Source organism: Amblyomma americanum, chromosome 4 (assembly GCF_052857255.1).
Source record: "Amblyomma americanum isolate KBUSLIRL-KWMA chromosome 4, ASM5285725v1, whole genome shotgun sequence".
Lineage (NCBI taxonomy): Eukaryota > Metazoa > Arthropoda > Arachnida > Ixodida > Ixodidae > Amblyomma > Amblyomma americanum.
In genome coordinates this window covers 58,576,666-58,589,540 of record NC_135500.1, presented here as the reverse complement: position 1 = coordinate 58,589,540, position 12,875 = coordinate 58,576,666, and the positions used below count along the sequence as shown (strand labels likewise).

Here is a 12,875-nt window from a genome sequence, read left to right as displayed (position 1 = left end):
TATGCAGCCGCTCCCGAATGCAAAACTTCGCACGAATACTTCCCTCGCTCGTGGCAACAGGCGCCGAGCGTGCAATTACGTGCCCTGGGCTTTTCTCAGCCGTTCTGGCGATCGTAACGCACTGCGGCATGCATCGAAAGAGCAGCGGGAGTAAGCCTGTGCTGTTGACACATGGACCGGGCAAGGAAAGCGTGTCGACTATATCGATGAACGCTAATTGTGCGCTACTGCGCAGTCTTATGCGCTAACTGGGACTCCCTGTTATCTAGGCGCATTGCCGAGTTTAGTCTGCACTGTACACGCCGCCGTACGTCAGAATGACAGCCGGGAAGCCGGGCGGTCGCTTTTCAGTTTTGCCGCAAGCACGCGTGCACGGAATTTCGCGTCCGCACGTACGTACATTGCCAGTGGGAATGTGTTATTTATAACAATAACGCGAAACCTCCTACAGTTGCACGAGGCATATCGGATAAATGATATAACTATGAGGCAAAAAAAAAAGCGTTAGAGACGAAAAAAATGCAAAAGAAGTGCCATCAGCACTCGGTGTTCCCAGGTGGTCTCCCTCCCAGGTACTGACCGAGCCCAATGCTGCTTAGCTTCGGTGATCGGACGAGAACCGGCGTATTCAGCATGGTATGGCCGATGGCGAGAAATACTTTTCGAAGCGCTTATGTAGTGTCATAGCCTCCTTTATACTGTAGTGTATGCAGCCGCTCCCGAATGCAAAACTTCGCACGAATACTTCCCTCGCTCGTGGCAACAGGCGCCGAGCGTGCAATTACGTGCCCTGGGCTTTTCTCAGCCGTTCTGGCGATCGTAACGCACTGCGGCATGCATCGAAAGAGCAGCGGGAGCAAGCCTCTGGTGTTGACACATGGACCGGGCAAGGAAAGCGTGTCGACTATATCGATGAACGCTAATTGTGCGCTACTGCGCAGTCTTATGCGCTAACTGGGACTCCCTGTTATCTAGGCGCATTGCCGAGTTTAGTCTGCACTGTACACGCCGCCGTACGTCAGAATGACAGCCGGGAAGCCGGGCGGTCGCTTTTCAGTTTTGCCGCAAGCACGCGTGCACGGAATTTCGCGTCCGCACGTACGTACATTGCCAGTGGGAATGTGTTATTTATAACAATAACGCGAAACCTCCTACAGTTGCACGAGGCATATCGGATAAATGATATAACTATGAGGCAAAAAAAAAAGCGTTAGAGACGAAAAAAATGCAAAAGAAGTGCCATCAGCACTCGGTGTTCCCAGGTGGTCTCCCTCCCAAGTACTGACCGAGCCCAATGCTGCTTAGCTTCGGTGATCGGACGAGAACCGGCGTATTCAGCATGGTATGGCCGATTTTTTTTTTCTTTATTACCGGTAAACAATACATAAAAATCTCTAGCCACACTTTGGCCGAGACAATGGGTTAAATCTTTTTCATATTAATCAGTTCATCCATAACTGCCACCCAGTCCGGCGGCTGGGGTTGACTGCGGAGAACATCTCTCAGGAAAACTGCACTTTCTATAAAGTTTTCTCTCACTGGTCGCACATTTGCGTCGGCGTGCCTGGCCGCCATTCTCGTTTTCCAGATGCTGTGGAGGCCCAGTAGCATAAACATGTCGTAAGGAACTTCCTCACTTTCTATAGGTAGAAACCGGATGCCATAAGGAGTTACAGGTAGTTCTTTCTTCAATGTTCTTTGCAAGATGTCCCAGTGGAAAACCGGGTCCCAGCAGTCTATAAACACATGTTCGATGGTCTCGGGTTTTTTGCAGAGTATGCAGTCGGTGGTCCAGGGCACAAAAATGCCTTTATCGTTTAGCCATGTTTTCACCGGAAGGGTACCGGTATGAAGTTTAAAGAAAAAGGATTTGACAGTCGGTCTTACCGGCATCTTCTTAACTCGCTTTAACACATCTTTGCCTGGGCCTCCGCAGCAAAAGGAACGGTATAAGGGAGCAGGTATAAATATATCTAGCAAATCTTTCTACAGTTTTTTCCTGGGTACAGCAGATAGATTCTGTGTAGAAAAGTGAGCGCTCAAAGTGCGAAAGGCTGCCACAACTTCACGCAAAAAACCTGTTACAGCACGATTCGTGGCCGGGTAACTGGACACAACAAATTCCGGCAACACGTTGCCTAAGCGCACCTGCAACATTGTGCGCAACAAAGGATCGGTTTGATCACGTAGAAACAAAAATCTTGAGACAACTTGCTTCAGAAACAAATTAGAAAGACCAAGGCCGCCCCTTTTGACCGGAAGGAACAGATTAACTCGACTTGTTCGCTCCCAATTTGAGCTCCAAATAAAGACAGCAAACACTCTATGCAGCTTCTGCAGGTTTGCTCGGGTAATGAGCACGAACTGCAATAAATACCAAATTCTGGCTATTAAAAATACATTGCACACACTTGCGCGCGCGAAAACAGAAAGGTCACGTCCTTTCCAGCCATCCGCTTTTCTCCTTGCACTCTGCGTTATCTCACCCCACAACTCCGTACTGCTTTTATAGTGTTCCAAGGGTACCCCCAAGTACTTCGCAGGGGCGGTCGTCCATTTCATGTTAGCCAACACGGCAGGTGTGCTGTCCCAATCACCGTGCCAAAAACCTATGCACTTATCCCAGTTAATTTCGGACCCAGTCTTTTTGCAATATTCCCCCGCAACTTTCACAACTTCTTTAACGCTTTCTTGATCCGCGCAAAAAACAGCAATATCATCAGCGTAAGCAAGCACTTTTACTTGCGCCGACAGAAGAGTGAAACCGCAGATCCCATCATTGTGCAACAGTGATAACAGAAAAGGCTCAAGGTAGATCGCAAAGAGCAAAGGCGAGAGCGGGCAACCCTGCCTGACCGAAGAACACACAGGTACAGGTTCAGTCAGCTGTTTGTTCACTATAATTCGGGTAACACAGTGGTCGTACGCCATCTGTACACCTTGTATTATCACAGAGCCGACGTTGGCATATTCTAGAATGGCGAAAAGAATGTCGTGCGACACTCGATCGAAGGCCTTTGCAAGGTCAAGCTGTATCATGGCAACTCGGCCCCCGAAGGCATCGCAGCATTCAAGAACAGTTCTGGCAATGTGCACATTTGTTCCAATGGTGCGACCTTTAATACCGCACGTTTGGTGGGGCCCTACAAGGTCCTTTATGACCTTTTGCAGTCTGTTGGCAAGAATCTTCATAAACACTTTATAGTCAACGTTGGTTAGGCTTATCGGCCGATAAGCCCCAACGGACAGAAGTTTAGCCTGGTCCTCACTCTTGGTTATTAAAACCACGTGTGCTGTTTTAAATGATGGTGGCATTTTCTTTGTCTCATAAATTTCGGTGAAGACGCAGTGGAGAGCTTGGGTGAGTTCGGCTTTGAACTTCTTATAAAATTCACTACCTAAGCCGTCAGGACCGGGAGATTTTCCGGCACTCAGCTCTTCGATTGCTCTTCCCACTTCGCTTACGCTGATTGGTACCTCCAGCCCTTGTTTTATATCGTCTCCTAGTTTTGGCATACGGGACAAGAACGTGTTTGCAAACCCCTCTTCTTCAAGCCGTCGCCGCCCAAGCAATTCCCGATACTGCTCAACAAACGCCAACTGAATCACTTTGCTATCATTCGTTACCTCGTTTCTGTACCTGATTTGTCTTACTTCGTTCTGAGTCGCGTACTTCTTTTCGTCACTAAGCGAGCGTTTAGTAGGTACTTGGTCAAGCCAGAGACGTTCAGCACGGGCCCGTATCATGGCAGCTGTATACTTGTCTTTTTCGATAATCTCAAGTTTACTTTTTGTATCTCTTATTTCTTTCTTATATCTTCCCGGCTGGGAACTTTCCAGGCTTACGAGCAAGTCAAGTTGGCAATGTAGTTCTTTTTCTTTAACACGTTTATCATGGCATATGATGCTTGCCCTTTCAATCGCGTTTATTTTAACTTGCTCTTTGAAATCTTCCCACCTAATTACCCAGTTTCCAGGCTCTGCTGATAGCAATGCTTTAATGCATTCATTAACTTTAATGTCAAAGCGTTCATCCTCGAGTAACTGTGCGTTAAACTTCCACAGGTCCCACGAGAAACGAGATTTCTTGTCTTTGTTCCCCAGGGTAAACGTAACTAAGCTGTGGTCGGTAAAAGACATGTGTTTTACCTCGTAGCTATTGCACAAAGGAATCAGATCAAGCGACACATACGCTCTGTCAAGTCTCGCGTGACTTTCACCCTGGAAGTGAGTAAAATGCGGCGCTACCGAAAGAACTTCAGCAACATCATCTAAACCATTTTCTTGCACAATCGAATTCAACAATTCCGCACTTTTGTCACGAAGGAGTCTTTTTGTAATTCTATCCTCTGCTTTACAAACGCAGTTAAAGTCGCCCAAAAGCACAATTAACCGCTCACAGCACACATATTGTTCAACGCGCTCAAAAAATTCCTTGCGCTCGTTCTCCCTGTTAGGAGCATACACGCATATGACTCTCCATAGCAAATTGCAATAAAAAAAATCCACTACAACCAAACGGCCAGTTTGACACACAGTTAAATTCTGCTCGACAATCCCCAGAGAATTCCTAATAAATACAGCACAACCGCCCGATGTGCCAGAAGAATGGCACACACAAACATTGTAGCGTGCCGTAAAAGGCTGCACCATAAGGTCCGCCTGTTCCTGTCTTTCGACTTTCGTCTCCTGTACGGCTATTATGTCTAGGTCATTATCAACGAACAGCCGGCTTAGTTGGTACTGGCGCTTCTTGGAAGCCAGTCCCCTGACATTAATTGTTGCAATGCGCAACGCTCTAAGAGGTGTAGAAGCCATCTAGTTTAGGTACAGGAGCCATATGGTGCATACCTCGGGACACAAGGCGACGGTGCGGGTGTCTTGCCTAGTCTGAGGTGCTCGATGGGTGCGGTGCCGGTAATCCAAAGTCTCTTGCACAAGTGCCTCGTGCGTATGGACTGGAAAATCAGCCCATGCAGTCCGTCACCGAAAAAAGCCATCTCACGCGCACAGAAACCACTCACAGGGCCCTCACTCCAACTAAGGCGGCGGCTTAGCCGCCGCTCGTTGATCGGCCTGTACATTCGGCCGCGGTTTCAACGTCGGTCGCCTGACACCAACAGTCTTCTGCGGCGGCTCGTCGCCTTCGCTCACTTTGGGCTCTCCATTCGCACTGTGCTCGTGCGGTCGCTTCCCTGCTTGGTTGCTGGTTGATGCATGTGACACTTCCATGCTGTCACTATGCTGGGGAACGACGGGAGCTGACGCCCCACCGCTCAAGACTTCGTCCGTTGGCGCCTTCACTTCTGCAGGCTGCGCTACCTGTTGCTGCCGCTTACTGCTGGGCTCCTCTACGCTTGTGGATATTTCCGGAGGGGGCACAGCTGCGGCCTTCTCAACGCTGTCCCCTGCCTCTGCTGCAGCGTCTTCCGCGTCAGCCTCGTCCATGACAAGTTCGGACGAAATGTCAGTGTTGACTGGGACGGCAGCACTCGCGTACGTGCGTACGCAGCTGCTTTCTTCGTGCCCGTAGCGACGACAGGCGCCGCATCGTGGAACCTTGCACTCACGGCGAATGTGCCCAGTACCGTGGCAGCGCAGACACAGCGGAGCTCTGCCCGGTACAACCACGAGAGCCAGCTCACCGCCAACCCTGACTTCGTGAGGGAGGTCTTCCAGCTTCACGCCAGGATTCATTTTCAATGAAACCAAGCGTGTCGTCGACCCCTTGCTGGCGACACCCTGGACGCGCCACCGCTCCTTGGTGACTTCGCTCACCTTGCCGTACGGAGCAAAGGCTACCCTCACGTCTTCGTCGGGCACGTTGTGCAGCAGCCAGTGCAGCTTGACGCGGACGTCCTGGTTTGCCGGGTCGATGACGAGACAGCGGCGGTCCTTGACTTTCAGTTCGCCGGCAGAAAGAATTTTCGTCACCGCCTCAGCACTCGCGAAAGTAACAGCCCATACATGGCTCATGCGATACGCCCCCAAGGCGATAACCTCGGGGAGCAGCATCAGCTGAGCCAGCGCATCCCTGAAATCTTCGACCCGATAAGGACGGGCCCGCACGTCAGCGTGCAAAAAAACTGTGTTCAACACAACACGTCCTGTAGGAAGGGTAGGCAGAATCACCTGATACTCTTCATCCGAGGCAAAAGCCCTGTTTCCGCGGCCAGACATGACCGCTGTAGCTGCTCCAACGGAGCCCGTCATCGCACGTCCGTCACGCTCGGTGGCCGGAAGTCGAATCCAGCATGGTATGGCCGATGGCGAGAAATACACTTTTCGAAGCGCTTATGTAGTGTCATAGCCTCCTTTATACTGTAGTGTATGCAGCCGCTCCCGAATGCAAAACTTCGCACGAATACTTCCCTCGCTCGTGGCAACAGGCGCCGAGCGTGCAATTACGTGCCCTGGGCTTTTCTCAGCCGTTCTGGCGATCGTAACGCACTGCGGCATGCATCGAAAGAGCAGCGGGAGCAAGCCTCTGGTGTTGACACATGGACCGGGCAAGGAAAGCGTGTCGACTATATCGATGAACGCTAATTGTGCGCTACTGCGCAGTCTTATGCGCTAACTGGGACTCCCTGTTATCTAGGCGCATTGCCGAGTTTAATCTGCACTGTACACGCCGCCGTAGACGTCAGAATGACAGCCGGGAAGCCGGGCGGTCGCTTTTCAGTTTTGCCGCAAGCACGCGTGCACGGAATTTCGCGTCCGCACGTACGTACATTGCCAGTGGGAATGTGTTATTTATAACAATAACGCGAAACCTCCTACAGTTGCACGAGGCATATCGGATAAATGATTTAACTATGAGGCAAAAAAAAAGCGTTAGAGACGAAAAAAATGCAAAAGAAGTGCCATCAGCACTCGGTGTTCCCAGGTAGTCTCCCTCCCAAGTACTGACCGAGCCCAATGCTGCTTAGCTTCGGTGATCGGACGAGAACCGGCGTATTCAGCATGGTATGGCCGATGGCGAGAAGTACACTTTTCGAAGCGCTTATGTAGTGTCATAGCCTCCTTTATACTGTAGTGTATGCAGCCGCTCCCGAATGCAAAACTTCGCACGAATACTTCCCTCGCTCGTGGCAACAGGCGCCGAGCGTGCAATTACGTGCCCTGGGCTTTTCTCAGCCGTGCTGGCGATCGTAACGCACTGCGGCATGCATCGAAAGAGCAGCGGGAGCAAGCCTGTGCTGTTGACACATGGACCGGGCAAGGAAAGCGTGTCGACTATATCGATGAACGCTAATTGTGCGCTACTGCGCAGTCTTATGCGCTAACTGGGACTCCCTGTTATCTAGGCGCATTGCCGAGTTTAATCTGCACTGTACACGCCGCCGTAGACGTCAGAATGACAGCCGGGAAGCCGGGCGGTCGCTTTTCAGTTTTGCCGCAAGCACGCGTGCACGGAATTTCGCGTCCGCACGTACGTACATTGCCAGTGGGAATGTGTTATTTATAACAATAACGCGAAACCTCCTACAGTTGCACGAGGCATATCGGATAAATGATATAACTATGAGGCAAAAAAAAAGCGTTAGAGACGAAAAAAATGCAAAAGAAGTGCCATCAGCACTCGCTGTTCCCAGGTGGTCTCCCTCCCAAGTACTGACCGAGCCCAATGCTGCTTAGCTTCGGTGATCGGACGAGAACCGGCGTATTCAGCATGGTATGGCCGATCTTTCTTTTCTTTATTGCCTGGCTTTGACTCATAACATTTACACAAAAAACACTCAACAAAAAACACACAAAACGCTATGTACATACCACACTGTCGTGGTCAGCCATCATGAGTCTGGCTTCGTCATACTAAAATTCACGAAGCCTACAGAGCGGCTCTAGCCTCGAGAGCCACTCTGGAGGCTCCGCAGCTGCTTTCTGGATGGCCAGAAAGCAGTCCACTCTTTCCCGAAAATAAATTCGGGCAGGTCGTGCGTCTTTGTCACAATAATAGCCTGCCATTCTGGAGCGCCATATACTGTGGAGGCCCAAGAGCATTATGAGATCAAATGGTACCCCATCCTCATTGTCTGTGCTTAAATAACGAATTCCCCGCGCGTCAAGTGGTAGCTCTTTCTTTATTGTCCTTTGTAACACATCCCAAAAATAAACCCCTTCCCAGCAATGCAAAAAAACATGGTCTATTGTTTCGGGCTGTTTACAAATTAAGCAGTTCGATCCCCACGGTAAAAAGAAATCCTTTCCTTCCAAAAACTTTTTAACTGGGAGTGTCCCGGTGTGTAATTTAAAAAAGAAGGTCTTTTCTCCTGGTGGCACCTGCATTTTCTTTACCCTTTTTAAAACATCAGCTCCAGGACCTCCACTGTACAAGGCCCTGTACATAGGCTCTGGGAAAACAATATCACAAAGATCATGGTACAACTTCTTTCTTTTAGTTTTATACAAATAATCGCTAGAAAAACGCGCTGAAAGAAACCTAACACTTGCTACAATCTCTTTGTAGTAACCAAAAATTCCACCCGAGAGCTCTTCTGTGGTAACAACAAACTCGGACAGCAATCGCCGCAGCCTCACCTGGCACACGGTGCGCAAGAACGGGTCTGAGACGTCGCGAAAAAACAAAAAACGGTTCACCAGCTGCCTTAAAAAGAGGTGCCCTAGCCCCAACCCCCCGTCTTTTACCCGCCGGAACAGGTTCGTTCGGCTGCAACGTTCCCATTCGGAACCCCATATAAAGACGGCAAAAATCCGGTGTAACTTCTGAATGTGCACCCGAGAGCAATGCAAAACCTGCATCACATACCAGAGCTTGCTAATAAAAAACAGGTTGCAGACTGTAGCTCTGGCGAAAATGGAGAGATTGGTGCCTTTCCATTTTCCAGCTCTGTCACGTGCTTCTTTCGTTTGCTGCTTCCAATACTCCTCGCTTTCGCGATAAGCATCGAGCGGAACACCCAAATACTTGCCCGGTGTCGTCGTCCATGGTACGTTGGCAAAATGGTCCGGGTGGGATGGCCACCATGCATGCCAGAGTCCGAGGCATTTGTACTTCCAAAGTACATATACTAAAATTGGAACGATACAGAGAAGATTAGCATGGCCCCTGAGCATGGTATGGCCGATGGCGAGAAATACACTTTTCGAAGCGCTTATGTAGTGTCATAGCCTCCTTTATACTGTAGTGTATGCAGCCGCTCCCGAATGCAAAACTTCGCACGAATACTTCCCTCGCTCGTGGCAACAGGCGCCGAGCGTGCAATTACGTGCCCTGGGCTTTTCTCAGCCGTTCTGGCGATCGTAACGCACTGCGGCATGCATCGAAAGAGCAGCGGGAGCAAGCCTGTGCTGTTGACACATGGACCGGGCAAGGAAAGCGTGTCGACTATATCGATGAACGCTAATTGTGCGCTACTGCGCAGTCTTATGCGCTAACTGGGACTCCCTGTTATCTAGGCGCATTGCCGAGTTTAATCTGCACTGTACACGCCGCCGTAGACGTCAGAATGACAGCCGGGAAGCCGGGCGGTCGCTTTTCAGTTTTGCCGCAAGCACGCGTGCACGGAATTTCGCGTCCGCACGTACGTACATTGCCAGTGGGAATGTGTTATTTATAACAATAACGCGAAACCTCCTACAGTTGCACGAGGCATATCGGATAAATGATATAACTATGAGGCAAAAAAAAAGCGTTAGAGACGAAAAAAATGCAAAAGAAGTGCCATCAGCACTCGGTGTTCCCAGGTGGTCTCCCTCCCAAGTACTGACCGAGCCCAATGCTGCTTAGCTTCGGTGATCGGACGAGAACCAGCGTATTCAGCAGGGTATGGCCGATTTTTTTTTTCTTTATTACCGGTAAACAATACATAAAAATCTCTAGCCACACTTTGGCCGAGACAATCGGTTAAAACTTTTTCATGTTAATCAGTTCATCCATAACTGCCACCCAGTCCGGCGGCTGGGGTTGACTGCGGAGAACATCTCTCAGGAAAACTGCACTTTCTATAAAGTTTTCTCTCACTGGTCGCCCATTTGCGTCGGCGTGCCTGGCCGCCATTCTCGTTTTCCAGATGCTGTGGAGGCCCAGTAGCATAAACATGTCGTAAGGAACCTCCTCACTTTCTATAGGTAGAAATCGGATGCCATAAGGAGTTACAGGTAGTTCTTTCTTCAATGTTCTTTGCAAGATGTCCCAGTGGAAAACCGGGTCCCAGCAGTCGATGAACACATGTTCGATGGTCTCGGGTTTTTTGCAGAGTATGCAGTCGGTGGTCCAGGGCACAAAAATGCCTTTATCGTTTAGCCATGTTTTCACCGGAAGGGTACCGGTATGAAGTTTAAAGAAAAAGGATTTCACAGTCGGTCTTACCGGCATCTTCTTAACTCGCTTTAACACATCTTTGCCTGGGCCTCCGCAGCAAAAGGAACGGTATAAGGGAGCAGGTATAAATATATCTAGCAAATCTTTGTACAGTTTTTTCCTGGGTACAGCAGATAGATACTGTGTAGAAAAGTGAGCGCTCAAAGTGCGAAAGGCTGCCACAACTTCACGCAAAAAACCTGTTACAGCACGATTCGTGGCCGGGTAACTGGACACAACAAATTCCGGCAACACGTTGCCTAAGCGCACCTGCAACATTGTGCGCAACAAGGGATCGGTTTGATCACGTAGAAACAAAAATCTTGAGACAACTTGCTTCAGAAACAAATTAGAAAGACCAAGGCCGCCCCTTTTGACCGGAAGGAACAGATTAACTCGACTTGTTCGCTCCCAATTTGAGCTCCAAATAAATACAGCAAACACTCTATGCAGCTTCTGCAGGTTTGCTCGGGTAATGAGCACGAACTGCAATATATACCAAATTCTGGCTATTAAAAATACATTGCACACACTTGCGCGCGCGAAAACAGAAAGGTCACGTCCTTTCCAGCCATCCGCTTTTCTCCTTGCACTCTGCGTTATCTCACCCCACAGCTCCGTACTGCTTTTATAGTGCTCCAAGGGCACCCCCAAGTACTTCGCAGGGGCGGTCGTCCATTTCATGTTAGCAAACACGGCAGGTGTGCTGTCCCAATCACCGTGCCAAAAACCTATGCACTTATCCCAGTTAATTTCGGACGCAGTCTTTTTGCAATATTCCCCCGCGACTTTCACAACTTCTTTAACGCTTTCTTGATCCGCGCAAAAAACAGCAATATCATCAGCGTAAGCAAGCACTTTTACTTGCGCCGACAGAAGAGTGAAACCGCAGATCCCATCATTGTGCAACAGTGATAACAGAAAAGGCTCAAGGTAGATCGCAAAGAGCAAAGGCGAGAGCGGGCAACCCTGCCTGACCGAAGAACACACAGGTACAGGTTCAGTCAGCTGTTTGTTCACTATAATTCGGGTAACACAGTTGTCGTACGCCATCTGTACACCTTGTATTATCACAGAGCCGACGTTGGCATATTCTAGAATGGCGAAAAGAATGTCATGCGACACTCGATCGAAGGCCTTTGCAAGGTCAAGCTGTATCATGGCAACTCGGCCCCCGAAGGCATCGCAGCATTCAAGAACTGTTCTAGCAATGTGCACATTTGTTCCAATGGTGCGACCTTTAATACCGCACGTTTGGTGGGGCCCTACAAGGTCCTTTATGACCTTTTGCAGTCTGTTGGCAAGAATCTTCATAAACACTTTATAGTCAACGTTGGTTAGGCTTATCGGCCGATAAGCCCCAACGGACAGAAGTTTAGCCTGGTCCTCACTCTTGGGTATTAAAACCACGTGTGCTGTTTTAAATGATGGTGGCATTTTCTTTGTCTCATAAATTTCGGTGAAGACGCAGTGGAGAGCTTGGGTGAGTTCGGCTTTGAACTTCTTATAAAATTCACTACCTAAGCCGTCAGGACCGGGAGATTTTCCGGCACTCAGCTCTTCGATTGCTCTTCCCACTTCGCTTACGCTGATTGGTACCTCCAGCCCTTGTTTTATATCGTCTCCTAGTTTTGGCATACGGGACAAGAACGTGTTTGCAAACCCCTCTTCTTCAAGCCGTAGCCGCCCAAGCAATTCCCGATACTGCGAGCATGGTATGGCCGATGGCGAGAAATACTTTTCGAAGCGCTTATGTAGTGTCAGAGCCTCCTTTATACTGTAGTGTATGCAGCCGCTCCCGAATGCAAAACTTCGCACGAATACTTCCCTCGCTCGTGGCAACAGGCGCCGAGCGTGCAATTACGTGCCCTGGGCTTTTCTCAGCCGTTCTGGCGATCGTAACGCACTGCGGCATGCATCGAAAGAGCAGCGGGAGCAAGCCTCTGGTGTTGACACATGGACCGGGCAAGGAAAGCGTGTCGACTATATCGATGAACGCTAATTGTGCGCTACTGCGCAGTCTTATGCGCTAACTGGGACTCCCTGTTATCTAGGCGCATTGCCGAGTTTAATCTGCACTGTACACGCCGCCGTAGACGTCAGAATGACAGCCGGGAAGCCGGGCGGTCGCTTTTCAGTTTTGCCGCAAGCACGCGTGCACGGAATTTCGCGTCCGCACGTACGTACATTGCCAGTGGGAATGTGTTATTTATAACAATAACGCGAAACCTCCTACAGTTGCACGAGGCATATCGGATAAATGATATAACTATGAGGCAAAAAAAAGCGTTAGAGACGAAAAAAATGCAAAAGAAGTGCCATCAGCACTCGCTGTTCCCAGGTGGTCTCCCTCCCAAGTACTGACCGAGCCCAATGCTGCTTAGCTTCGGTGATCGGACGAGAACCGGCGTATTCAGCATGGTATGGCCGATTTTTTTTTTCTTTATTGCCTGGCTTTGACTCATAACATTTACACAAAAAACACTCAACAAAAAACACACAAAACGCTATGTACATACCACACTGTCGTGGTCAGCCATCATGAGTCTGG

The 12,875-nt window shown here is 49.5% G+C and overlaps 2 non-coding genes and 5 pseudogenes across 2 annotated transcripts; 1 reads left to right on the top strand and 6 right to left on the bottom strand.

The window, feature by feature from the left end:
• Positions 1–531: 531 nt before the first annotated feature.
• LOC144131093 (5S ribosomal RNA) lies at positions 532–650 on the bottom strand. Its single transcript, XR_013314511.1, has one exon. It is a non-coding gene; the product is annotated as a 5S ribosomal RNA (ribosomal RNA).
• A 587-nt stretch (positions 651–1,237) lies between these two features.
• Positions 1,238–1,356, bottom strand: LOC144130567 (5S ribosomal RNA; annotated as a pseudogene).
• Positions 1,357–6,861: 5,505 nt separating this feature from the next.
• Positions 6,862–6,980, bottom strand: LOC144131169 (5S ribosomal RNA). Its single transcript, XR_013314586.1, has one exon. It is a non-coding gene; the product is annotated as a 5S ribosomal RNA (ribosomal RNA).
• A 590-nt stretch (positions 6,981–7,570) lies between these two features.
• LOC144130607 (5S ribosomal RNA) lies at positions 7,571–7,689 on the bottom strand (annotated as a pseudogene).
• Positions 7,690–9,012: 1,323 nt separating this feature from the next.
• LOC144130754 (U6 spliceosomal RNA) lies at positions 9,013–9,108 on the top strand (annotated as a pseudogene).
• Positions 9,109–9,683: 575 nt separating this feature from the next.
• LOC144130604 (5S ribosomal RNA) lies at positions 9,684–9,802 on the bottom strand (annotated as a pseudogene).
• Positions 9,803–12,640: 2,838 nt separating this feature from the next.
• On the bottom strand, positions 12,641–12,759 carry LOC144130602 (5S ribosomal RNA; annotated as a pseudogene).
• Positions 12,760–12,875: the final 116 nt, after the last annotated feature.